At 42.3% G+C, this 27697-nt stretch overlaps 1 long non-coding RNA gene across 1 annotated transcript; it reads left to right on the forward strand.

Moving 5' to 3' along the window:
- The first annotated feature begins 784 nt into the window (after positions 1–784).
- Positions 785–19945, forward strand: LOC123849963 (uncharacterized). The gene is made up of 3 exons (XR_010407721.1): positions 785–919; positions 14740–14893; positions 18059–19945. It is a non-coding gene; the product is annotated as an uncharacterized LOC123849963 (long non-coding RNA).
- The last annotated feature ends 7752 nt before the right edge of the window (positions 19946–27697 follow it).

The following is a 27697-nucleotide window of genomic DNA, read 5'->3' on the forward strand; positions in this document are numbered from 1 at the left end:
GTACTGTGGAATGTGTGCAGCAATTAAAGACTGAGGCACATGAGTGTGTCCTGATATGGAACAATCTCTAAGAAATACTTCAAGTGAAAACAAGAAGGAGAAAAGTAAATAGTATGCCAACATCTGTTAAACTATGTAAGGAGGTGGGGGGGGGAATATATATATTTGTGTAAATGGACATTGAGAGGGATTTTTCCTACTGTCCTGAAACTGCTACTGAGGCCCAACTCCGGAAACCAAAAAGTCCATAAGGAACCCACTACCAATGACTGGAACTAGCTATCTTCCAGGAGAACATTTGAGGAGCCATTGTTCGAGAAACCAGCCCTTCCACCAACCCCTACCTCCACTCTACTATTCCCCACCCATTCTCCATTCCCACCCTCTCTCCCCACAGACAAACCATCACCACTAATCAGTGGAAAGAATGGAGAGTTGAGAGGGAAGTCAGGCTTAAGGAAAGAACAATGTCCTAGAAAGAGACTCATCCCTTCTCCCTCCATGAGGGAGTGTATCACTTCCTAGAGGCAAGGGAGGAAGGCTCCAGGAGAATCACTAGTGAAGACTGGGTGTGCCTATAGAAAGAGGAGACTGGCAACCCCCCAGATATCTGTTTGGGCATTGGACTAACTGATAAGCTCTGCCCCATTGTATCCTTGGCAAAGGAAAACACAAGAGAGAGACCACATGGCAGGGGGCTTTGGATGGCATGGTGGAGGGCTCTAGATGGGGGGGGGGGACTGAAACTGCCCCACCAACCCACACATACCTTGTTCTCTCAGTCCTAGATTGGAGTGCAGCAAAGAGATGTTCATCATCGGGATGTGGCATGAATGACACAAGCTGGCAGTCAGCTGGAAGATAAAGCAAATTGATGAGGGGTCACCCCTTCCTAGGGAGATGAGTGGGATCACTCGAGGTACTGTTGCTTTGTCATATCTACTCATTCTTATTACATTTTTACCTGTTTATATATTTATAATTTCTTTTGTAAAAATAGGTGTTTTCCTATTCTTTATCTTTTTCCAAAGGCTAAACATTTGAAGTTACTTTCAGATCTATCATGTTTATTTAATAATAATCTCCTTATTGGTTTTAAAGGCTTAATTTCATTGGTTAATTTTGTTTATTTATTTTAGATTTTTCATTCATTGTCATATCTTGGATTATAGATTTTTTTCCCCCTCTCTCTCTGTCTCTCTCTACGCTTACCCCTTTTTGTCTAGTGGTTTTGGAGTTGCCACCATTCCAGAACCAGATATTAAAATATTGGTATTCCAATTCCTGGGTAATATTGAAGATACAGCAAAACCAATACAGTTTATACTCTGAATTTTATTACCATGTACATGTGCTACCTGATTGAAAAGCCTAATGTATTTTTAAGTTTAGTTGGTTACTCTCCAGTGATACATAATTCAATTAAGTAAAAACAAACAATAAAAATAAACTACTACGTCAACCAAAAAAAAAAAAAAAGCAATTGATGAACTTCAAAATTTAGCAGATCGACAGAGAAGTAAAAATCAAGTGCATAAGACTCTTTAGTCTCTGGATAGGAGAAAGGATTAGATGCAAATTCATGATACAAAAGAAGAATGATGCATAAATGTAAGGATACGTATGCATTCTACTCAATTGTAAAAGAAATATTGTGACCGTTTAAATAGTCCCCCCTCCAACATACCCCTCCACCTTATACCAATCCCCCCAAAACATAATCCTCTGGCATCATAGCTTATTAGGGCATGATTTCTAAAGTTAACAACAACAGCAACAACCACAAAATTATATAAGGTGAAAAGTGTACTTAAAATTTTTCAGGAAAGCTCTGCACTAGAGACTGATTTATCATCTCTTAGTTTTCCTCTAGTGTCAGATATGATAGCCATCTCTTTGGCTGACCACCAGAAGAAGTGGGTGGTTTGGGTTTAGAGGCCATGTTACATGAAAAAAATGTGCATCTTTGAACTTTAGAATCACACTCACTATGGCCAAATGAGCACGCCATGAGATCTACACGAAAACTGAGATCTACTAAGAAAATAACAGATTCAGCTCTTTTATCACATACAGAGTAGTATTTAAATTTTCTTTATTGCTCTGTTGACCTTTACATTTAGTTGAAATAATGTAAGTTAAAAGCATGCGTGATGTGACATCAAACTGATGGTGACTGTCACCATGACACAAATTTGGCAGGTGCTGTCAAGAACTGGGATTTTACCCTAGTTGCAAGCTGAAAATTTAACCTAATGCAGTTTCATGGATAGATGCAGAAGACATGAAACTTCTGGGTCAGAGACAAAGGACTATATTCTCCACAGCACAGCATGCAGCATGAACGTCAACACTTTGCATCCGTTCTTGGCTGTCTGAACACACAATGTGTTACAGTAAAGGAACTCTGAGCTTAAGGAAACCAAATCTTTCATAGTGGACAGTAAACATTTCTGCCCTTTGCTCTGGAGGGAAACTATCTCTATCTTTGAAGGCTGTTTGCTAAACAAACATCCTTGAAAAAATAGTCTGGGTTAAATGACAGTCGGTGCCTCTGCTCACAAGATGTGCAGAAACAGAAGAGACCCATGGAGGGTTGTCTTCCAGCCGGGGCAAGATTTCATTGTGTTGTATTACATTTGGTGAGTGAGTGAGGGGTATGCCGTAGATGAAAGAAGATGGTTTTGAGAACCACAGTGACTTTAGCTCCATTTCTAACGAACATTTTATTAGTTATGTGATCTTAGTCAAATTACTTAACTTCTCTGAGCCTCAACTACATAATGGAATAATAAATGTATCCCAGTGGAATTGTTGTTCAGATCAACTGAGAAAGTATAGCTGAAGTGTCAGGCACAGTATCTGGAATACCCTAAGCATTCAACAAATGCTCAATCCTTCTATCCTTCCCTCATTCACTGATTCCCTCATACATGTCAGTCAGGTGCCAGATCCTTCCATCCCTCCCTGAAATTGGGAAGCAACTTCTTGGGTTCCTACCTGTGTTAGTTAGGATACATGGGGTTCAGATGCTGTAACTAAGGGACCCAAAAATGACAGAGGCTTTCACAAGTTAGAGGTTTACTGCTGTCTCACAAGGAAGTCTGGATAGGTAGTCAAGGGCTGATATGGCAGCTTGAAGGTGGCCATTTTTCAGATCGTCCTTGGTTGTTGCACTGCTACCCAAAAAACATAGCTTTCCTCTCATGGTTCAAAATATTTACTTCAGCTGCCACCATCATGTCCCATTCCAGCCAGCAGAAGGGAGGAAAAGAAGCGGTTAGTAAGGGCCTTCCCTTTAATGTATGACCCAGAAGTTGTGCTCATCACTTCTCATTACCTCCCATTGATGAGTCATGTGGCCACACACCTAGCTGCAAGGGATGCTGGGGAATTTAGTCTTTATTCAGGGCAGGATTATTATTAATAGGGGGAGAAAAGAACAGACACTGAGAAACAACTAGCCATTTTTGCCACACCGCCTTTCGCTTAAGAGAGGACAGGCATTAGACCTCGAAGGCCTGGGGAAGTTGGAGTTACACTCTGAAGTCACCAAGGTAAGGATTGGAGCCAGCAGCAGACCATGAAATTTTTCCACCAGTGTAATTCCCCCAGGATGCCCCTTTTGGGCTCTCTGAGGGACTCTGAGTAAATGGCATCCCATTTGCTTTGCCTGCATTCTAAACAAGCTGGGACATAAAACAAAAAGGAGCAGAGGGGAGCCAGTAAAGATCACCTTTACTAGTGATAGTAAACAAGGTTGGAGAAGAAGCTGAAGGGCTGGTAGCTGAAGGGCACCACTAATAGTGAGTCCCAGAACCCGGCTGCAAGACCAGGACAGCCCCCACGGCTAACAGGGGGCAGAGCCCCAGGAGTAGCTCCCTCCCAGTAAGAAGGAGGACAATGCTGAGTTGAGCACAACCAGGTATTCTCAAATTTACCAAAGGGAGCAGTTCCTCATCTACCCAGGAATGGATAAAGCAGGGAGAGAAAGCAGGAAATGTGCTTAGAAAAAACCCTTCCGCATTGAAACCCAGACTGGAGAAAAGGGGGTTCCCCTCTACCATCCACAATGAACACAGAGCAAGGCTTAGAAATAGCGGAGGAAGCAACCATAGCACAGCCAACAAATACAAGAAGGACCCACACTGACAGGTCGGAAATTATCCGACACTGTAATTGGATTTGAGCCCCAGCCTGGCCTCTGAGGAGCTGTGTGTCTTTGGATAGGTTCCGTAAAGTCTCTAATTCTTCATTTCCTTGCCTCCAAAAGGAGGAAATAGGAGTGTCTAATTCCTCTGGTAGTTGTGAAGAGAAAATGAGGTAAAGCATGCAAAGCTCTTTGCCGAGTGCCTGGTAGTGAATGAGCCCATGGGAAATGGTAGCTGCCATTATTATTTCTGAGGGCCAAAATGAATAGCTCCTGGAGCAGTTTCTCCATGTAAACTGGGAAAGGAAAAAAAAAACAAAAACCTTTATCTGCTGTCATGGTATTCAACCAAGATCAGAAGGGTTTTTGCCGAATAATAAAAATAATTGGGAGAGAGAAAGAAGAGGGGAAGAATGGGAACAAGGCACCTGAAGGCTCAGCTGGTCAGAAAGACTGACTGGAATAGGGCCCAGGGCAAACTGGGCTGGGCCTTCCCTTTCCCATACCTGCGTGCCACCCCAAACATTTTGGGAAGGGGCAGAGGAGGGATGGAGCCCACCTATTTGAACCTCCCTGGCATACTCTGGGGTCCGAGTAGGTGGGCTCTATCCCCTGTCAATCCCCTCCTTAAGCACCCGCTCCCCGCAAAAAACCTCACAGAGCAGTTAATATTTTGAAGGTTTTTATGGATGGTACTTCTGTTTAAAACTTTAAAATCTGCTGGATAAGGGAATCTGAGGTCTCATAAGTTCTGTGTTCTCTTACTGAGAAAGCTGTGAGATCCGTTTGGGAGTGAGCACACATCACAGTTAAGGCATTCACTCACCAGTGATTCACTCTTCAGTGACTAATGATTGCACTTGGACTTGAGCTCCTCTCTCCTCCTGTCCATTGGAGCCCCTCAGGGCCTCCTTCCTGTTTTTCTGCTCAGACTCTTATATTGGCAAACCAGGAAGGGTCTATGGACACCTTTTTAGCCATCATTATGCAGAAGAGAAAACAGAGATCTGAGATGTTAAATGACTTGCTCAACAGTCACTCAGCAAGCGGGTTCAGACCTGGGACTAGAAACCAGACTTTGGATTGCTAATCTATTGCTTTGCCAAGACTTAGATCCCAACTCCACAGCCTATTAGCTCTCAGACTTAGGCAAGGTTCTTAATCTCTCTGGACCTTAGTTTCCTCATCTGTAAAATAGGTATGGTAGCCCCTAGTTTATTGGATTGTTGTGAAGGTTAGAAATATATCTAAAATTCCTCTCCGCCATAACCCGCCCCCCTCATTCCCACCCCTCTTGGGTGCCCAGGGTGTCAGGTCGCTTCTGGAGGACATCCCTGCAGACTTCAGGCCTAATTCTGGACACTGCCTCTTGCTTCACTGGGGGGAGAGGTGCTCTCTCCTTCCTCGTAGTGCCTCAGTGTAGGTGAGGATTTAGTTATTTTAGAATCCCCAGAACACAGTATCTGTGACACAAGTGAAACTTTTGAGAGCAGATAGACATAATTTTAATGGATTATTATGCTTAAAAATCTTTATCTCTCATTCTTCGATCTTGCCTAAGATTCTTTTCCCATCCAGATATTGGAGAGAGAGCAGAGAAAAAGGTGTGGGAAGGAAGAATTCTTTCTTGCCTTCATTGTATTCTGGGTTTTATAGGTTTAATGTCTGACCTCCGTCACCCTGAGCTAAGGAAGAAGGGTACCATTTCTGTTGGATTACTGTTTATACCTGATACAAGTATGTACAAGACATAAAAACAGAAACAAACAATCTGCTTCATCAGTAAATGAACACAGGGCATCTGGGCTTCACTAAGGGACAGATGCCTTCAAACGGTCTCTGTTTTGGGACAATAACTGGGGTCACTGGTTTTCAAATCTCTTGGGACAACTACTTTCTGCTTCCCTGATTCCCACATCTATTCTGGTATCAAAATGAAAAAGCTGGCTGACCAGAGCATTGCGGACAAGCTCCACAAGAGGGTGTAATAGGCCCACACCAGGCCAGCTCCCCAGTCAGAACTCCTGGACTTTGGACATTGGTCCCAGTTGTGTTGCTCACATGGATCTGGTTTGGCAGCAGTATGTCCTCCGTCTCTGTTTTAGTTCCTCTCTTTTCCAAACTCGGGGAAGTGGAGAAGCTTTTGGTACTTGGTGTACTTGGATTCAACTCCTGGCTCTGTCATTTATTTGCTGAGGCATTGGCAAATGAGTTAGCATCCTGACCTGTTGTATTAATGATTGGTAACTTTTTCCCAAGGCTGGGGAATCACAAAAATATAGACTCTTGGTGCAAGAAGGGACCTTCAAGATCGGCCAGGAGAATCTGCACATTTCACAGATGGGGAAACTGAAGCCCAGGCTAGACCAGAACCCAAGTCTCTGAGCACTTGAATGTATACTCTCTCTGCTACGCCCAGCTGCCCCCTTCAAATACGCATGAAACATAAAAGCATTTATCGGTGAACAAATGAATGAAAGATGACCAGCAAGTCCACGCCTTTATAGAGCAAGGGCTGTGGATCCAGACAGAAACACAGAGAACACGGAATGCTGCATCCATCATCCAGCTCCAGTGGTGACTAACTGGAACAAGTTACTTGACCTGTGGTGCCTCACTTTCCTCATCTCAACAGGGGAGAGGGGAAATAATTGGAGTTACTAATGGTACCTACCTCGAAGGGTATTGGGAGGATTCAGTGGGCTCACACATAAAGGACTCAGCTCAGTGCCTGGCACCTAGTAGGCAATGATGCAATATTAGTTCTTATCACCTAAGCTGTGTAACCTCTCCGAGCCTCGGTGTTCTCATCTGTAGAGTGGGGATTTTATATAATGTTGTGGGGAGGATTAAGTGGTACAACATATAAAAGACCTCAGCAGGGCACTTGGGTGGCTCAGTCAGTTAAGTGTCTGCCTTCAGCTCAGGTCATGATCCCAGAGTCCTAGGATGGAGCCCTACATTGGGCTCCTGCTCAACGGGGAGCCTGCTTCTCCCTCTCCCTCTGCCCTTACCCCCCTGCTCGTGCTCTCTCTTGCACACACTCTCACTCAAATGAATAAATCTTTAAAAAAAAAAAAAAAAAAGCCCTCAGCATAGGACCTGACTCATGGTAATGATATAAAATATAACCTATAATACGTAATAATAATAAATATTACTCTATCCCCTTCCACAAGGTAAAGAATGGCCATTTCTAAGAACAAACCTTTTCACCCATTGCTGGTGCCGTTAGTTGAGACCTCATCTCTCTCCCGAACTATTGCTGCAGAGTCCACATCTTAGGAGGAATGAGGGATGCCACCTGGGAGGGGATGCCAGCCAATTGTTGCCAGGAGGGCACACAGGTTCCTTATTGTATGCTTCCTACAGAAGCGGTCACAAACTACCACACACTGGGGAGTTTAAAACAACAGAAATGTGTTCTCCCACAGTTCTGGGAGTCAGGAATCTGAAATCAAGACGTTGGCAGGGCCCTGCACCCTCTGAAAGCGGGCTGAATCCTTCCTTGCCTTTTCTAGCTTCTGGTGATGACCGTCAATCCTTGCTGTTCCTTGGCTTGAAGCTGTATCGTTCCAGTCTCTGCCTCTGTCATCAGCCACATGGCATTCTCCCTCTGGTGTATCTGTGTCCCTTATTCTCTTCTTATAAGGACACAGTTCATATTGGATTAAGGGCCTCTCCTGCTCCAGCATGACCTCATCTTAATTGCATCTGCAAAGACTCTATTTCCAAATTAGGTCAAATTCACAGGTAACCAAAGGTTAGGACTTCAACATACCTTGTGTGCAAACACGGTTCAACCCACAACGCTTATTAAAAGATTTTCAAAAAATTTGAAATTTTATGAGCTCTTCCAACTTATTAATATCTATAATTTACATATAAATATATTAACATGATTATAAGAGATTTTATTTCATTTGTTCATATAAAATTAATGTAATATTTACTATTATAAATATGTACGTTCAAATTATATTAATAAATTATTAATTGAATTATTCAAATTATTCATAATTTGTTGACTGTTAGAACAGTTAATTTAAAAAAAAAACTAGAAGAGCCAAACAAAACATTTCTGTGGACCTGATTGGAGGTGCTCCACAGAAGGTGCTCGAACCATCACTTTTCAACCCCTGGCTCATGGACTGTCAGGGTGGTCTTCCTACAAAGTAAATATGATGACGTTACTCCCTCCATGTTAGCCAATAGCCGACAAATGGCACCTTCCAAAGAATGCTTCCAGCTACATCTCCCTGGTCTTCTTGGGAAGCCTGTGCTCAGGTGTAGCTCCCCTGTCTTAACCTGACCCAGAACAGACCTTCACTGCCAGGTCTTTGCTTGTGTGTTTCCTCCAGAAAGAGTCCCTATCTTTCCCACTCCCCACCCCCAACAACCCACCCCTGAGTTCTCTCTGCTACTCATCATTCAAGGCCCAGCTTAAAAGCCACTTCCTCTATGAAACCTGCAGACCCAATAGTGTCCTCCCACCCTGGGGTTCTGTAATACCTTACTTCTGCATTTGTAGCACCTTCCCCAGTTTTTCTGGTATTGTAGTAGGGTTGTACTGTTAGCTGCTTCTCCCACGAGGCTAGAAGCTCCTGGAAGTCAGGAACTTACCTTGGTCATTGTATTCATTTGCTGGGACTGTAACAAAAATTCTTTGCTTGAGCAAACTTTAGTCAGCTTCCTGAAGCTTCTCTTGGACCCATCTGTGCATTCCCTTATAAAATCCAGTTTTAACAAGAACCCTGCTAAGTCACTTTAGCAAGAACCCCCAACTCTTGATACCTGATCACCTTCACTATCTGATCAGGTTCCTCATCCTCCACCATCCATCAAATGATGTCCAAACACTGGGCCTGTCTTCAATAAAAATCTTTTAGGTCAATTTAGCCAGTACCCCGCCACACACACCTCCTGATGTTTCCTCTTAGTAATTTTCCATCCCCTGACCCCACGCTACTCCCTGGCTACAAATTCTTAGTAGCCCATGCTCTGCTTGGAGTTGAGCCAATCTCTCTGCCTCACTGTAAAATCCCATCACAGCCCCTATACCTAACACTATAGTCCAGAATGAAGGCTGCCTTACCATCGTGAACAAGTGTTATTGAATATTTTTTTCATTAGCAGTGGCCATAACAAACATCATAGACTGGGTGGCTTTTAAACAACAGAAATTTATTTTCTCACAATTCTGGGGGGTGGAAGTCCAAGATCAAGGTGTCAGGGGGTTGGTTTCTTCTGAGTCCTCTCTCCTTGGCTTGTAGATGGCTAACTTCTGCCTGTGTCTTCACATGTTCTTCCCTGTGTGTGTCTCTGTGTCCCAGATTTCCTCTGCCTGTAAGGACACTAGTCATGTTGGATTAGAGCCCTTCCCCATGACCTCATTTTAGCTTAATTACCTCTTAAACACCTTATCTCCAAATACAGCCACATTCTGAGGTGCCGAGGTTAGGACTTTCAACATATGAATTGAGGCTGGGACACAATTCAGCTCATACTGTCATTTAAAAAAAATTTCAATAACCCAAATAATATAGAAATGTATTATTATTATTATTATTACTACTACTACTACTATCTCAAACAATACAGGTAAAGCTAAAGTCCCTGTTTCCGTACCTGACTCCACCCAGTGCCCACTGCTACCAGATCTATTTCTTTTTTTTTTCCCAAAGATTTTATTTATTAGTCAGAGACAGAGAGAGACAGGCAGAGGGAGAAGCAGACTTCCCATTGAGCAAGGAGCCCAATGCGAAACTCGATCCCCGGACCTGATCCCAGGACCCCCAGATCATGACCCAAGCCAAAGGCAGATGTTCAATCGACTGAGCCACCCAGGTGTCCCTACAGATCTGTTTCTAAGCCTTTGTATATGTGGGTGCACATACATGAAGATATAGCTTCACTGTATTTTCTTTTACATAAGTAAGATCATGTTGTCCACTTTGTTTTACAAATCCTCATCTTCTTCTTATTTTTTAATGTGTGTATCCCAGCGCTGCCCTGACCCAGGGCTTAAGCATGTTGAGAACATTTGTTGAAATACTGAAAAGAATGAAGGCATGGGGCGTAGGTCTGCTGTGAATTTTCTGGCAGCCGCCTAGTATTATAGAGTCTCATTTTCCTTGTATGTAAAGTGGAGGACAGTAATCATAATACTCAGCTCCTCATTGTTTGGCATTTAGCAGTTACCCTTCACTTTAGTACTCAACCAGTACTGTCTGAACATCCATCCCCCATGACCACCAGAAGTCCAATATCCTTATTCAGTTTCACTTCCTTGACATTTCTGAGAATCCAGGGAGCACTTCCATTTTGCACAAACCCATCCTGGTGGGTAGCTCATTTCTGCGGACCCAGTGGCTTTTCTGCTGCTCTGCCTGCACTCTTCTCTCTGCTTTTCTTTGCTTAAGCAAAGACCCAGACTAGTAATTCATTTCCCCAAAGCACACCGAACACTAGCTTAAGGAATTCTACCAATGCCTCCCTGATAGCATCATTATCATCCTCATCATTATCACCATTATTATCTCTCAGAGAAGCCTCTGGATTCATTTCTGCCTACATAGCCCTTTTGCAGGTGAGGAATTGGGGGTTCAGAGAGGTAGAGGAGCTTTCCCAAAGTCACTCAGCTAGTTGGTGGGAGAGCAGGGTCCTGTCCACAGCATTTTCTAAAGTATGGCTAGTATAGTGGAGGAACCACACCTCACTGAAGCTGTTTTACACAAAGGCATTAAGGAATTGAACCACACATGATCTCAGGGTGGTGGCATTGAGCCCCACATTGAGCTCTGTGCTCAGGGGGGACTCTGCAGGAGATTCTCTCTCCCTCTCTCTCTGCCCCTCTCCGCCGTGCTCTGTCTCTCTCTTTCTCTCTCTCTCAAATAAATAAGTAAATCTTTGAAAAAAAGTAATAACCACATTGTAAGGCAGTTACTCTATTTTCCATTATCTTCCATTCCTTCTGATTAAATTCAGGAAAGCCTCTCATAGTATCTGATTTCCTTGTAAAACTTCTCTAACATGTGCCAAACTCCCTTTTTAACGAAGAGAAAGCAGGCGACAGTATCTAGCTAAAATTTAATCACACTGTTCTGTTTTCCTTGTATTTATTTTTATGGAAATGATGTTGATTTCCCATCTACGTTGCCATATAAATGTCCTTGTTATTAAAAGTGAATAGACTGGGGCACCTGGGTGGCTCAGTCATTAAGCACCTACCTTCGGCTCAGGTCATGATCCCAGAGTCCTGGGATCGAGCCCCACATGGGCTCCCTACTCAGTGGGAAGCCTGCTTCTCCCTCTCCCACTCCCCTGCTTGCGTTCCCTCTCTCGCTGTGTCTCTGTCAAATAAATAAATAAAATCTTTTTTTTTAAAAAGTGAATAGACTTACAGAAAAATATTAAGTAAATAGTAGTGTAGGTAGCTCATTGAAACGGCAAAATTGTGCAATTTGGGGCCTCAAGGCTAAGGAACACTGCACATAATAATGAGGAACTTAAGACTGGATGCCAGAATCCACTGCCTGTCCTGGCCTCCTGGGTCCCGGGGGAGGGGGATGGCGCCTCTCCCCAGTTCCTGGCAGGGACCATGAGGAGATGCCCCTCGCCCCAGTCCAGCTCCAGCCCCAAGAAAAGCCAGTTGACATCACAGTACTCCAGACCTACCAGGAGCTCAGCCCTTCCTTTATGCTGCCTTATTATCCTAAAGGGCTCCATTTCAAGGGGGATCTCCATCTCTCTTCATATAACAAAAGTCTCCTAACACTGTTTTTCCTCAAACAAAAAAATTGCACCCCTCAAGTGCAATTAAAATGGCAGGCAGCTTTGCAATGACAATTTATTAAAGGTCTGTAAAGTCTTAGGTCACAAGAGTAGCCTCCCTTGCCTGGCCCAGCCCCCAGATGGGGAGGGGTATGCTAATGCCCGAGTTCTGAATGAAGATTCTTCCTAAAGCCCAGCCCTTGCTTGATCTTGGAGCTGGCTTGTTCTGTTCAACATGCCCACTTTTCATGGGCGAGTCTTCTTGGCTTGGCATTGGAGGCCCTTCACCATCAGTCCAATCTGGTGAGGTAGAAGCTCATTGGGCCAGGACTTTGGATTCTGGGATTCTAGTGCTAGAATGATCCGTAATTTGCTCTGTGACCTCTGCTGTTTCCCTCCCCTCCCCAGGCTTGTTTTCCCATCAGTAGTAAGAAGGGACCAGAGTCTCTTCCAGGGCTGATTTTCTGTTGGCTGTGGCTTGAGGCTGAATTAATTGATCAGCTCAAGATCAAAGAGGCTGAAAGAGCCAGCAGTGAGGTCCAAGCCTCATACTTGACCACCCCCAGGCTGGCCATGGAGAACACTTTGAGACTTTGCCACTTCAGGTTGTTTTGGGCCTGAGTGCCCTATCTCAGGAAAAACAGGTCTGCTGGAGACTAAGCTGGCCTCCCCGCTTGCCAAGGGGTTTCCTTACCTAAATAACCAACCACAAAGCCCTACAAGTGAGGAAGCTGTTCACACTTGACCTCTTATGACTCTCCTCCCATCCCAAATGACTGGTTCCAGCAGGAGAATTTTCTGTTTTGTCTTTTAAAAAGGAGAATTTTTTTTAACATGCCATAAAACAGATGTTCTGCATGAAAATGTTTGGACAGTATAGAAATGTATAAAGAAGAGACTCAGAGTCAACTGAAATATTATTTACCTACCCCTGCCTGAGACATTTTTTTTTTCAAGATTTTATTTTTAAGTAACCTGTACATCCAATATGGGGCTCAAACTCACAACCCCGAGATCAAGAGTTGTACGCTCCGCCTCCTGAGCCAGCCAGGTGACCCCTCCCTGAAATATTCTTCATAAACATTTTTTGTTTTCATCCTTCTAGGCTTTCTCTAAAAGTATAAAGACATGTATCTTCATAATGAGGAGAGGATCAAACTAGAAATACTGTTAAAAAAAATTTTTTTTAAAGATTTTATTTATTTATTTGAGACAGAGAGAATGAGAGAGAGAGAGCACATGAGAGGGGGGAGGGTCAGAGGCAGAAGCAGGCTCTCTGCTGAGCAGGGAGCCCGATGCGGGACTCGATCCAGGGACTCCAGGATCATGACCTGAGCCGAGGCAGTCGCTTAACCAACTGAGCCACCCAGGCGCCCTACTGTTACAAATTTTTAAAATTTGTATTGTGACTCATACAAATATAAAAGGAGCACTTGTCAAAGATTGTATGTAACTCAATAATTAATGAAAGAAACAGTCATAAGCTAAAACCAGTTCAAAGGAGAATCAGATAGATCTAGATCTAGATCTATATATAAATTTGCTAATAGATGCAAAGTTGGTTATTATCTTTAGGGCAATAAAGTGGTGTTTGGAATTATCTCTTAAATTGTACATTTATAGGACAAGATCAATTTGCATTTCTGTGGGCAAGAATAATTTGTATTACCATCACTTTTCTGTAACTTACAGGGTTGTGAAATAGTCTGGTCAAAGACAATGAAAGACTCAGACCCCTGTAGAATCAGGTAACCCCCAAAGATAGCACTCAACATATCACTGAAACAACACTCCATAAATTTTCAAAATTTTCACCCAAACATATATTATGGTTATAATTGCTCATATTTTGGGGGTGCTCACTATGTGCCAGACACTGTTGTCAGTACTTTATAGTATTAGCTCATTTAACCCTCACAAGACTATGAGGTAGACTCTACTGTCACTCCATTTTTACTAATGCGAAAACTCAGATACAGAGAGGTTAAGTCATTTGCACAATGTCACACAACTAGCAAGTGGGGAAGCCAGAATTCAAACCCCTGTTAGAGAACAAAAGTTCAACCAAGGAAATTTTAAAGATTGAATTAGCTTTATGAATCAGTTCATGAATCGGGCAGCTTCCCATCTAGCAAGTAAAAGGGAGCGCCAAAGGGCTACAGAAAGGGAAAGGTTATTAAAGGCAGGGCAAGGAAATCATAAACAGAAGAAAGGATTATTGGGCGCCTGGGTGGCTCGGTTGCTTAAACGACTGCCTTCGGCTCAGGTCATGATCCTGGAGTCCCTGGATCGAGTCCCACATCGGGCTCCCTGCTCGGCAGGGAGTCTGCTTCTCCCTCTGACCCTCCCGACCCTCCCCCCTCTCATGTGCTCTCTCTCTCTCAAATAAATAAATAAAATCTTTAAAAAAAAAAAAAAAGAAGAAAGGATTATTTTGGGTGAGGTCACCTTCCTTTGGGGACAAAAGGGTCTTATTAGGTGGATTACCTCATCTTGTTTTGGGGGATGGAGAGGGCCCATGTGACAGATTACCTTACTGGTGCTGACCATACGATTCCTGACTGACCAGTTAAGACTATCTCTGAGGGAGGTCAAGACTGCAGTGAGGTTAGCTACTAAGCCCCAGTTTGGTGACATGGCCTAGCATAGCTGACTCTATTTTGGGTGTGCGGTTTTCTTTTTAACACCCCTAACTACTACAGTATATTATCATTTATCCAACTTTTGATTGATAGACATTTGGGTTGTTTCCAGTTTTTTTTTTTTCAATAATGAACATTTCAGTGAATATCTTCATCTCATTCTCTACTTTTCAGAATTCCTCCAAGTGGAATAGCTGGGTTCAAGAATATGTGCATTTTACATTTGATAAATGTGGCCAAATTGCCCTCCCAAAAGCGGAATCCATTTACACTCCCATTAGCAGCCAGCTTAGGAGAGTTTATTTTCCTACATCTTTGCCAACAATGAGTAAGTACATCAATCTTTTCAGTATTTGCCTGTCTGATAGATGTAAAAAAAAAAAAAAAAAAAAAAGGAAAAAAGGTTTCTTGGTGTTATTTTAATTTACATTTCTTTTTAAGGCAAGAATTCTTTAGGACTCTTTTAGATGAATAATTATCAGTGCCAGAGATCACTTTGCACTCTCTCTCTTTGCCCCCCACCCCCACCCCAGCATAGAGCTTTAAACTCAGAGTGAGGTGCCCAGTGAGAAAAGGACCTGTCCAAGGCCATCCTGCGAGTCAGGTGTGGACCTGGGACTGTCCTCAGGATTTTCTGATTTCTTTCAGAAATAAATACAGCCTTTCTTATGAGCTCCCCTGACACCAGTGTTGTCTTTAGTCTGAATACCAGTGGGAATGATGGGAACCCATCAGAGAAGTAAGTCCTTTGGGTTAGTCAATCAATGGAGATGATATAATTAGTAGGCCATTTGAAAAAAAAACAAAACAAAAACCTGGATTCCTACCTCACCACAAATGGACCAAACACTTAAATGTACAAAAAAAAAAAAAAAAGTTGGAGTGCCTGGGTGGCTCATTCGGTTAAGCATCTGCCTTTAGCTCAAGTCATGATCCCAGAGTCCTGGGATCAAACCCCAAGTCTAGCTCCCTGCTTCTACTTCTCCCTTTGCCCCTCCCCCTGGCTCGCGTGCGCTCTCTCTCAAATAAATAAATAAAATCTTTTAAGAAAAAGGTAAAATCAATAAATAAGTAGACTATAAGAAAAACATGAGTAAATTAGTTCTATGATTTATTTATTTTTACTTCTATGATTTATAAAACAAATCTTAAAGAAAGGTTTAACAAATTTGACTACTAAATGCTTTAAAACATCTATGTGGCAAAAATCAACAACAAACCACCACAAATGAGTTTGAAAGACAAAAGGAGAAAGTACACAAGATCCTACTTTTTTATTTTTTTTATTTTTTATTTTTTTAAAGATTTTATTTATTTATTTGACAGAGAGAGACACAGTGAGAGAGGGAACACAAGCAGGGGGAGTGGGAGAGGGAGAAGCAGGCTTTCCGCTGAGCAGAGAGCCCAATGCGGGGCTCGATCCCAGGACCCCGGGATCATGACCTGAGCCGAAGGCAGACACCTAACAACTGAGCCACCCAGGCGCTCCGATTCCACTTTTTTAAACAAAAAAAACATATGTCAGAAATCACTTAGGCATTCACCAACTGTTAGACCAGTTATAAGACTGAAAAAGATAATGCCTGTGAATGTGGCTTACGCAAAGGCATTTTTCCTCAATGTAGGCATAGTTGTTAGGATCGCCTTCATGATCTTTCTAATTTCCACTGATGCAGCCAAAATCCCTGGAAAAGCGTAAGACAGGGGTGCAGTATGAAGGGGGCCGTGGGGGTGTCTTTGAAAATAACCATACTAGATTTGAATCCTGGCTCTGCTGGCATTTGCCGGTCTGTTAGCCAGATGTATACAGTCCCTTATCTCTTCATTTGTAAAATGGGGCTAGTGATACCCACGTCTCAGAGTGTCTCTGAGGAATCAATAAGATGATGGATGTGGACTACCTGGCACAGAGCCTGGCACTTATTAGACAATTTAAAAAAATGTGTGTTCCCTTCCCATTCGCTTCTCTGAGAAGCCGCAGAGATTTCCTGGACTCTTCATTCAGCAATGTTTATTTCATCCCCATGCATGCAGGGCACCATGCAGGTACTGGGGAGACCAGTGTGAATGTGAGAGAAGCAGTTTCTGTCCTCTTGGAGTTTATAGTCTAATGATGACATTGGACATGGACCAGATAATTTTGCAAAAATGAATTCTTTATGGCTGAAGCAGAGCACTGAAGAAAAGCAACCCAGAGTGCAGCAGGAGCCTTGGGAATGTTCAGGAAAGGCTTCTGAGGAAGGGATCTGAGGGACGGGGGAAGTAGATTGGTTGGAGCTGCGGAAGGTGGACCAGGGTTACCTGGAGAAACCAAAGGAAGGCCAGTGTGACTAGAGCCTGGGCAGGGCATTCCCAGCTTGAGAATTCCGATTCTCACATCCCAGACAGAAGTTCATCCCAGTGTCGGTCTGGACATTCTATGGCCAGGAGCTCAGTACTTAGGTAAGCTGGCCCGTCTGGAGGATGGTTGGTACACCCAGAAATTCAGTTGCAACATGTTGGCTACTGTACCACTGCAACCAGGAAGTCGACAGCTGGTACCAAGTACTTGGTCTTAACCTGAAGCAATCAGTCACTCTTTTACCAAGCCTCACTTTTCCTCTCTGGCATTTATCTGTGTTGTAGTCACCTGTTCTTACGTCTTCCTCCACTGTCTTTTAAGCTCCCCATCAGAAGAGAATGTGTCTTTTTCTTCCCTCTGTCCCCAGCTCCTAGGACAGCCCTTGCACATATAAAGTGCTGTTGAGTGTTATGTTTGTTGGATGAATAATAAATGATGCTTTGCAAAGGTTTAGTCATTTGATCTTAGGTAAATATTAACCCCCAATAGTGTTTTATTGAGCATCTACTGTGTGCCAGACTCATTACTGATATTACCTCATTAAATTGCTTTTTAGAGACTGTCATTATTTTGCCTCCATTTTCCCCTCAGCTTTATATTTTAAGAAATTCAGATAAACACCCAGTAGTGCAATTGCTGGGTCATAGGGTAGCTCTATTTTTAATTTTTTGAGGCACCTCCACACTGTTTTCCAGAGTGGCTGTACCAACTTGCATTCCCACCAACAGTGTAAGAGGGTTCCCCTTTCTCCACAGCCTCTCCAACATTTGTTGTTTCTTGCCTTGTCAATTTTTGCCATTCTAACTGGTGTAAGGTGGTATCTCAATGTGGTTTTGATTTGAATTTCCCTGATGGCTAATGATGATGAACATTTTTTCATGTGTCTGTTAGCCATTTGTATGTCTTCTTTGGAGAAGTGTCTGTTCATGTCTTCTGCCCATTTTTTGACTTGATTATTTGTTTTTTGGGTGTTGAGTTTGAAAAGTTCTTTATAGACCTTGGATACCAGCCCTTTATCTGTAGTGTCATTTGCAAATATCTTCTCCCATTCTGTGGGTTGCCTCCCTGTTTTGTTGACTGTGTCCTTTGCTGTGCAGAAGCTTTTTATCTTGATGAAGTCCCAAAAGTTTATTTTTGCTTTTGTTTCACTAGCCTTTGGAGATGTATCTTGAAAGAAGTTGCTGTGGGCGATGTCAAAGAGGTTACTGCCTATGTTCTCCTCTAGGATTTTGATGGATTCCTGTCTCACATTGAGGTCTTTCATCCATTTTGAGTTTATCTTTGTGTATGGTATTAGAGAATGGTCGAGTTTCATTCTTCTGTATATAGCTGTCCAATTTTCCCAGCACCATTTATTGAAGAGACTGTCTTTTTTCCATTGCATATTTTTTCCTACTTTGTCGAAGATTATTTGACCATAGAGTTGAGGGTCCATTTCTGGGCTCTCTATTCTATTCCATTGGTCTATATGTCTGTTTTTGTGCCAGTACCATGCTGTCTTGGTGGTCACTGCTTTGTAATATAGCTGAAATCTGGCAACGTGATGCCCCCAGCTTTGTTTTTCTTTTTCAACATTTCCTTGGCGATTCGGGGTCTTTTCTGATTCCATACAAATTTTAGGATTGTTTGTTCCAACACTTTGAAAAATGTCATTGGAATTTTGATCGGGATGGCATTGAAGACACAGATGTAGTGAAAAGAAGGGCCATATGCACCCCAATGTTCATAGCAGCAATGTCCATAATAGCCAAACCGTGGAAAGAGCTGAGATGCCCTTCAACAGATGAATGGATAAAGAAGATGTGGTCCATATATACAATGGAATATTACTCAGCCTTCAGAAAAGATGAATACCCAACTTTTACATCAACATGGATGGGACTGGAAGAGATTATGCCAAGTGAAATAAGTCAAGCAGAGAAAGTCAATTATCATATGGTTTCACTTGTTTGTGGAACATAAGGAATAACATGGAGGACATTAGGCGAAGGAAGGGAAAAATGAAGGCGGGGGGGAATCGGAGCGAGAGACAAACCATGAGAGACTATGGATTCTGAGAAACAAACTGAGGGTTTTACGGGGGAGCAGCGTAGGTGGATGAGTTAGCCCGGTGATGGGTATTAAGGAGGGCACATACTGGATGGAGCACTGGGTGTTATACAAAAACAATGAATCGTGGATCACTATATCAAAAACTAATGATACATTGTATGGTGACTAACATAATAAAATAAAATAAAATAAAAAGAAATTCAGATAAACAGAAAAGTTGGAAGAACTGTACAATAAACACCACACACCTCTCATATAGGTCCACTAATTTTGCCATAGTTGTTGTAGCTCTGTGTGCATGTATGCACGTACACACACATACACATTTATCCTCTGAACCATTTAAAAGTTGCTGATACGGGCGCCTGGGTGGCTCAGTTGGTTAAGCGACTGCCTTCGGCTCAGGTCATGATCCTGGAGTCCCTGGATCGAGTCCCGCATCGGGCTCCCTGCTCGGCAGGGAGTCTGCTTCTCCCTCTGACCCTCCCAACCCTCCCCCCTCTCATGTGCTCTCTCTCTCAGTCTCTCTCTCTCAAATAAATAAATAAAATCTTTAAAAATAAATAAATAAATAAAAATAAATAAATAAAATAAAAGTTGCTGATATGATAACTCTTCACGCCTGAAATCTTTAGCATGTGTCTCCTAAAAATAAAAACACTTCTCTACATAATTGTGATGTCATCATCACACTCAATAAATACAAATTTGATAAACTAATACCTAAGAATGGTCCATGTTCGAATTTCTCCAGTTGGCCTGATTATGTCCTTTATAGCTTCTTAGTTTTCTTCCGAAGCATAGAAAACATTTAAAATTGTCATGTCTTGGGGCACCTGGGTGGCTCATTCCATAAGCGTTTGCCTTCGGCTCAGGTCATGATCCCAGGGTCCTGGGATCGAGCCCCTCATCGGGCTCCCTGCCCTGCGGGAAGCCTGCTTCTCCCTCTCCCACTCCCCCTGCTTGTGTTCCCCCTCTCTCTGTGTGTCTCTCTGTCAAATAAATAAATAAAATCTTTAAAAAAAATAAAAGTAAAATTGTCATGTCTCTTTAGTTTCCATTAACCTGGAACAATTTTTCCCACTTTTTTTTTTTTTTTTTTTTGGTCTTTCATGTCATTGGCATTTTTGGAGTCTAGGACAGTTGTTTTATAAAACATCCCACAATTTGGGCTTCTCTAGTGTCTCCTTGTTATTTGATCAGGTTATACATCTCTGGGCAAAAATGCTATTCAGATGATGCCATGTTTTTTCTAGCGCATCCCATCAGAAGGTACATGTTGTCAGTGTGTGCCGTTGTAGGTGATGCTAAATTTGGTCACTCATGTGAGATAATAGGTCTCTGCCCTTCATTCCTGGCACAGAGCACCTGAACCCTTTGTAATTTCCTAAGTGATAGGACCACTAGCATCATTTTTTGTTCGAATATCTTGTCTTTCACCCCGGGTCCTGACACAGAGCTTCTGAAACTCTTATGATTTCCTGGGGTGATAGGAGTGTCTTTTGTTCTAATGATGCAACTTTGGGTGGGCTCCTGGTTGGCTCTTGGGTGAGGGCTGGTTACCTGAAAGACAAAGCCTTGACTAGAAGTGTGGAGCTTTCAGCCCTGCCTCTCATCCTCTCCAGAAGAGAGAGGGGTTGAAGATGAAATTAATGTTCAATCATGCCTGTGTAATGAAGCCTCCATAAAAATCCCCAAAGTATGGGGTTCTGTGTGCTTCCAGGTTGGCAAACACATCCACACATGGAGGATGACGTACCCCAACTCCACAGCAACAGAAGCTCCTGTGCTCAGGACCCTCCCAGAGTTCACCCTATGTATCTCCATCTGGCTGTTTATCTGTATCCTTTATCATAGCCTTTCATAAACTGGTCAGTGTCAATGTTTCCTTGATTTCTTTGAGAACTCTAGCAAATTATTTGAACCTGAGGATGGGGCCATGGGGACCTCCAATTTGTAGCCAAATTGCACAGAAATGGTGGGTAGCCTAGGGACCAACTACTTGCGATTGGCATCTGAAGTAGGGTGGGAACAGTCTTGTGGACTGAGCCCTTAACCTATGGGATCTGATGCTATCTCCAGGAAGATAATGTTAGAATTGAGTTAAATTTTAGGATATCCAACTGGTGGTACAGAGAATTTCTGGTGTGAACCAACCCCCCCCCATTTGGTGACCAGAAATGTAAGAAGTGAAGTGTTCTGTGTGAGTCATAAAGGGGACACACGGGACTGAGCTGAGTTTTTCTTACACAACTTGGTTACGGTGGTGTCCACCAGATGGTCTTCATTGTAAAGGTACATTTTCTTTTTGTAATTAATAAGTGATTTCTGGGGAGATACTTTAAGACTATGTGACTATTCTGTTCCCCAACAATTTTTCACCAATGGTTTTCACATCCATGAATGATCTTACCTGAATCAATTATTGCTATGGTGATTGCAAAATGATGATTTTCTAATTTCTTTTACACTTATTAGCTGACAGTCTTCGATATAGTAGAACTCTCTCCATTCACATGGAGAGAGCTTCTTTTGTTTTTCCTTTTTTTTTTTATTAGAGTGTCGTTATACACTCATGGATTACTTTTTTATTTAATGTGTAGCAATCCTTTATCACCATTTTTCATTTTGATGTTCAAATTGTCCCAGATCTGACCAGTGGGAACTGCTTTGAGCCAGTTCCTGTGTGCTGTGATGGGTCTCCAGTAACTTTTAGCACTTCTTTGCTTTCTGTCACAAGAAGATATTCTAGGTTTGATTTTACCCTTATTTTAAATAGGAGAAAAAGGAGGCCCAGAGAGATGAAGTGGCTTGCCACCTTACAGTTTATGTGAGATCCTAATCAAGCTGAGGACTTTCAATTCCAAATTCCTAGGACAGTATTAACCTGATAGGCCAGCGATTCCTATAATGCAGAAAAGACCTTATCAGGACATGTAGATGATCCCAAAGCCAGATAAATCTTTAGCTGACTGCACACAGAGCTTTCCTAATAAGATGAAAACATTTGCATTATACCTTTGAACTTAGACACTTAGCAACACATTCCGAGGGTATTTTATTTATTGAGGAAGTTATAATTTGGGGGATAAGAGAATAGGTTTTGGAGTCAGAAAGAACCAAGTTTTCTTTTAAGACCCAGGCAGATTCTGCCCTTGTGTTTGTCTTTGGGCAAGTTCCTTCACCTTGTTGAATCCCAGACTCCTCCATCTGTAAAATGGGTTCATTCATATAAACTGCTTAGTCTAGTGTCTGACACATCTTAAAAGTTAAATAAATGAAAGCTAGCTTCACCAACAATGCTGTTATTATTATTAAAAGCTGAGAAAATTCTGTTATTCAGTAGATTGAGGTGATAGAAAAAACAATGGAGGGGCGCCTGGGTGGCTCAGTCGGTTAAGCGACTGCCTTTGGCTCAGGTCATGATCCTGGAGTCCGGGGATCAAGTCCCGCATCGGGCTCCCTGCTCAGCGGGGGGTCTGCTTCTCCCTCTGACCCTCTTCCCTCTCATGCTCTCTGTCTCTCATTCTCTCTCTCAAATAAATAAATAAAATCTTTTTTAAAAAAAGAAAAAACAATGGATTTGGATCTGGATTTGGATTTTGAAGATCCTACTCCATCTCTGTACCTTGGACAACTCTTGCCTCATTGGTGTATTTCATTTTCCTCACTTGTAAATCAGGGCTCATAATTCCTCCCCTGCAAACTTCACAGCATCACTCACCAGATTTCGTGAGCACTTACCATTTGTAATCACAATCCCAACGTTAAAAGCAAGGGGTAAATGTTGTTGTACCCCTCCTTTAACACATGATTAATTGGCAGTTCAGAGCCACTGAGCAGCAAAGCAGGGATTCTATCCAGCTCTCCCAGACCTTCAGGCCTGCCCTCTTTCCTTTAGGTCATAGGTTTTGGAAGAGCAAGTGAGAATATGACAGTATTCTGCAAAGCTGCGGGACCCTATAAAGGGAAAAGAATATGATCAGCAGCATAATAACATTCCTTCCATGGAAAACGTCATTGGGAGGAGAGCAGGAGGCTTTTGGTATTTTTTTTCCCTTTTTTTCTATCCTCAAGATAATTTGTGAGAGTCTTAGGCTGACATTATCTACCAAAGACTCCTACACTTCAAACAGTAACTAGGTGAAGGTAGCCGAGATCTAAGCCAGCCCAGAAACAAATACCTCAACTGAGAACGCTAATAAGAAAAGCTCTTTGAAACTGTAGTTTACCTGGGACACTATTTCTTTTTTGTTTGTTTATTTTATTTTATTTTTATTATTTTTCAAATTTTTATTAAGTTTTTTTTATTTTAATTCCAATGTAGTTAACATACAGTGTTATATTAATTTCAGGTGTCCAGTGTAGTGATTCAACAATTCTATACATGAGTCAGGGCTCATCATGAGAAGTGTCCTCTTCATGCCCTTCCCATATTTTGCCCATCCCCCATCCACCTTCCCTCTGGCAACCATCAGTTTGTTCTCTATAGCTAAGTGTCTATTTCTCGGTTTGTCTCTCTCTCTCTTCTTTCCCCTTTCTTTGTTTAGTTTCTTAAATTCCACACATGAGTGAAATCATGGTATTTGTCTTTCTCTGACTGACTTATTTCACTTAGCATTATACTCTCTAGTTCCATCCATATTGTTGCAAATGGCAAGACTTCATTCTTTTTTACGGCCAAATAATATTCCATTGTATATATTTACATGTATACATGTATACATATATATACATATATACATACATATATATATACATATATATACCACATCTTCTTTATCCATTCATCTGTTGATGGACACTTGGGCTGCTTCTATAGTTTGGCTATTATAAATAATGCTGCAGTAAACATAGAGGTGCATATATCCTTTCGAATTAGTGCTTTTGTATTCTTTGGGTAAATAACCCATACTGCAATTGCTGGATTGTAGGATAGTTCTATTTTTAATTTTTTGAGGACCCTCCATACTGTTTTCCAGAGTGGCTGCACCAGTTTGCACTCCCACCAACAGTGCAAGAGGGTCCCTTTTTCTCTACATCCTCACCAACACTTGTTGTTTCTTGTGTTTTTTATTTTAGCCATTCTGACAGGTGTGAGGTGTTATCTCATTGTAGTTTTAATTTGCATTTCCCTGATGATCAGTGCTATTGAGCATTTTTTCATGTATCTGTTGGCCATCTGTATGTCTTCTTTGGAGAAGTGTCTGTTCGTGTCTTCTGCCCATTTGTTAATTGGATTATTTGGGTTTTTTGATACTGAGTTGGATAAATTCTTTATATATTATGGCTACTAATCCTTTATTGGATATGTCATTTGTAAATATCTCCTCCCATTCTTTTAGTTTTGTTGACTGTTTCCTTCACTATGCAGAAGATTTTTATTTTGATGTATTTAGGACCCTATTTTAAAGAGGGAGGAGGAGGAGGAGGAGACCCAAAACCCAAGCCCAGTAACTTCAATGGGTGTCAGACTTCCAGTCAATTCAGCTGAGAGCTGGAAAGTGGGGAGGGAAAGTGATCAAAAAGGCTGGCAGATATCTTAACTCTGGGTCATCATGCAGCCAGGTATTAATTCTACTACATTAGATAGGAAAGGCTACTGGGAGACTATTAACAGTACCCGCCCACCTCTGTGTCCTGGAAAGAGAGAGACACAGGGAAACAGCATCACATATGGGATACTGACTCAGAGCATGGATAACTTCCACAGATAGACAAGCAATTATCTGCCAGTGGATCCTGTGAGCCATCCTACTGTTGTTTAAGGCCAGCTATGCCTGAGTCATGGGCAGGATCCATTAGGCAGACAGTGAATCCTGTGGGCATTAGGCCATTCCCACTTTTTCTGTGAAGTGAATTCCTTAATAAGAGGCAGTGTCATACCATGACTGGGTAAAAAGCTTTCCATAAGCCCATGGGCTCTGGCGCTGGCAGAAGCAAAAAGTACTGGGAAAGAAAACCCAAATAAAAAATAAATGTAAAATATTCCTGTGAGAACAATTCACTTGCTCCAGATGGAGTTAGTTACCGGCTGAGCAATAGGCAGACGTCGGGCATGAGGCAAAGTGTTAGCTTCCTTCTCCAGGAGAGGGGGGAACATAGGAACGACTGCAGACAGAAGACAGTTTGTGGGTTCAGATTCTCCAGGTCCTCTGAGACCTCCAGATAACTGCATCTTTTCATAAAAGCAACCTGGCAAAACCACGTGATAAGCTGACATTGACATTCAGCAACTCCTTGAATCTGAGTTTGGCTTCCAGCTGTCTTAAGCCCATGGCTCCGATGAAAGATTTTTCACTTGGCCGCAGAAAAGCTCTGAATGTCAGTCTGTGCCTTGTAGCATATATCGCAAGACTTGAGCTTGTCATTTTCTCAGTTGAAGATACCAAATGCTGGAAGCAGCCACCCTGCTGGTTTTAGTATCTTGCATCTCCCTTTTAGGTTGCTGAGAGTTTGGCTGCAGCTTGTAAAAAGTCCCAAGAGAAAAAAATCTGGATATTTTATATAAATGGACTCACAAAAAAAAAAAAAAAGGCCCCAAGAGACCAAAGGAGATTATTTTCTTGGTCACTGTTCTATGAGCTACTACTAGTTCCTGTTCTGGAATACTGCCTTGCATCTCGTCTCAGCTCAATAACCATGGGTCCATTAGAGGTGAAGCTAAGCTCCTAATAAAAAGACAAAGTAGAGTGGCCTATTTCCCCTTGAAGTGAGTGGTCCAGACCAACTGGGAGTCTTCCTCCTCTGCCATGTATTCTTCCATGGCATTGGCAGGGTTTTCTTCTGCACAGATGAAGCCCTTGCATCTGGGTTCTCATTGGCGAGAAAGGAGACAAGAGTGGGAGAATCTTGGGCCGCCTGGGTGGCTCAACTGGTTAAGCATCCAACTCTTGGTTTCAGCTCAGGTCACGATCTCAGGGTCGTGAGATGGAGCCCCAGGTCAGGCTCTGAGCTCAGCTCAAGAATCTGCCTGAGATTCTTTCCCCCTCCATTTTCCTCCTGCTCTGCTCCTGCCCTCTCTCTCAAATAAATAAATAAATAAATAAATAAATAAAATCTTAAAAAAAAAAAAACTAGAGTGGAGGAGTCTTGCTGGATATCTTAGAGCTCAGACCCAGCAATGGCACACATCACTGTCAGTTATGTTCCACTGGGGAGAAGTCAGATACAAGGCCACCCTGACCACAAGGGAAGCTGGCAAAGATGATCTAGTGGGGCAGTCACGTGCCTGGCTACGAGGCTCCTTGTAGGCAAAAAAGGGGAGAAAGGTTTTGGTGAACAGCTAGCAATCTGCCATACATCATTCACAATAGTCCATATTTCCTTGAGGGTCAGGATTAGTTTTCTAGGCCTGCCAGAATGAAGTACCACAAACTTGAGAAATGTATCGTCTCAAGTTCTGGAGGCCAGAACTCTGTCTGCAGGGCCACGGACTCCCTCTAAAGGTGCTAGGAAAGAGCTATTCTTTATGTCTCTTTCCTAGCTTCCAGGATTTTTTTGTCTTATAGATACATCACTCCAATTCTCTGTCTTGATATGACCTGCTCCCTGTGTGTCTTCATAGTGTCTTCCTTTTATATGTGCCTGTCTCTGTGCCCTAATCTTCTCTTTTTAGGAACACCAGCTGTATGGGATTAGGGCCTACCCTCTGACCTTGTTTTAACTTGAATGCCTCTGTAGAGACCCTATTTCCAAATAAGATCACATTTAGAGACACTAGGGTTAGGACTTCAACATTTCTTTCTTTCTTTCTTTCTTTCTTTCTTTCTTTCTTTCTTTCTTTCTTTCTTTCTTTCTTTCTTTCTTTCTTCTTTCTTTCTTCTTTCTTTCTTTCTTTCTTTCTTTCTTTCTTTCTTTCTTTCTTTCTTTCTTTCTTTCTTTCTTTCTTTCTTTCTTTCTTCTTTCTTTCTTTCCTTTCTTTCTTGTGGTCCTGGGGTCGGGGGCACAGTTCAACCCACAACAGAATGAATTGTCTATAGCCAATTCTTGGGCACCGATATCTGTATCATTTGTAACAGAAGCAAGTCTAAGCAAACAAAGAGAATGTACTGGAAGGATACTGGGTAGCTCCTGGAACCAAAGGAGAACTTGAACAAACAGGCTTTGGGAAGGAGGGAAATCTGGGCAGCTCCAGGGAAAAACTCATGGACATCTCTTTAGGGCCTGCCTTCTCGATGACTCCGCTCCAATGGCCTTCTGGCCAGGTGTCCCTCTCTCAAGATACCAATTCTTAGATGAGTCAGTTGGGTCAGCCTGTGGTGGAACCAGGGCCTCTTTAGGGACACGTGAATCAGATCACATGATGGACAATCTTGCCAGGACCTCATGGATTGCAGAAGGAACAGTTCCCCAAAAGAAAGAGAGGTGTAGCTTCTAAAAAATGGGGGGAAGGATGCATTGTGCAGGCAAAACCACAGCTGTTTGCTACATATTGTAATTCATTTGAGAAAGATTTTTCAGCTCAGACATTTATATTTCTAAATATTTTGGCACTTAAAGGAGCCATTTAGTCATCTGGAAAATGCAGAGCTATGGAAAAATGCAGTGTCATGTGGTAAAAGGAGCACTCATGGTGGAATCAGGAGAACAGGTTTTGGATTTTTTGGTTTTTTTTTTTTAATAATTTGCAGATGGAATAATTCTATCCTCAGAACTGAAGATCAAGAAAAGCTCTTATAAACAGAATGTCCAACCAAGTATCAAGTTACTAAATGGAAATAAAAATCATGTAATAAA

The sequence above is a fragment of the Mirounga angustirostris genome, unplaced genomic scaffold, assembly GCF_029215605.1.
Source record: "Mirounga angustirostris isolate CCGP_5_RB_7025 unplaced genomic scaffold, mMirAng1.0.hap1 SCAF_15, whole genome shotgun sequence".
In the NCBI taxonomy this organism is placed as follows: domain Eukaryota; kingdom Metazoa; phylum Chordata; class Mammalia; order Carnivora; family Phocidae; genus Mirounga; species Mirounga angustirostris.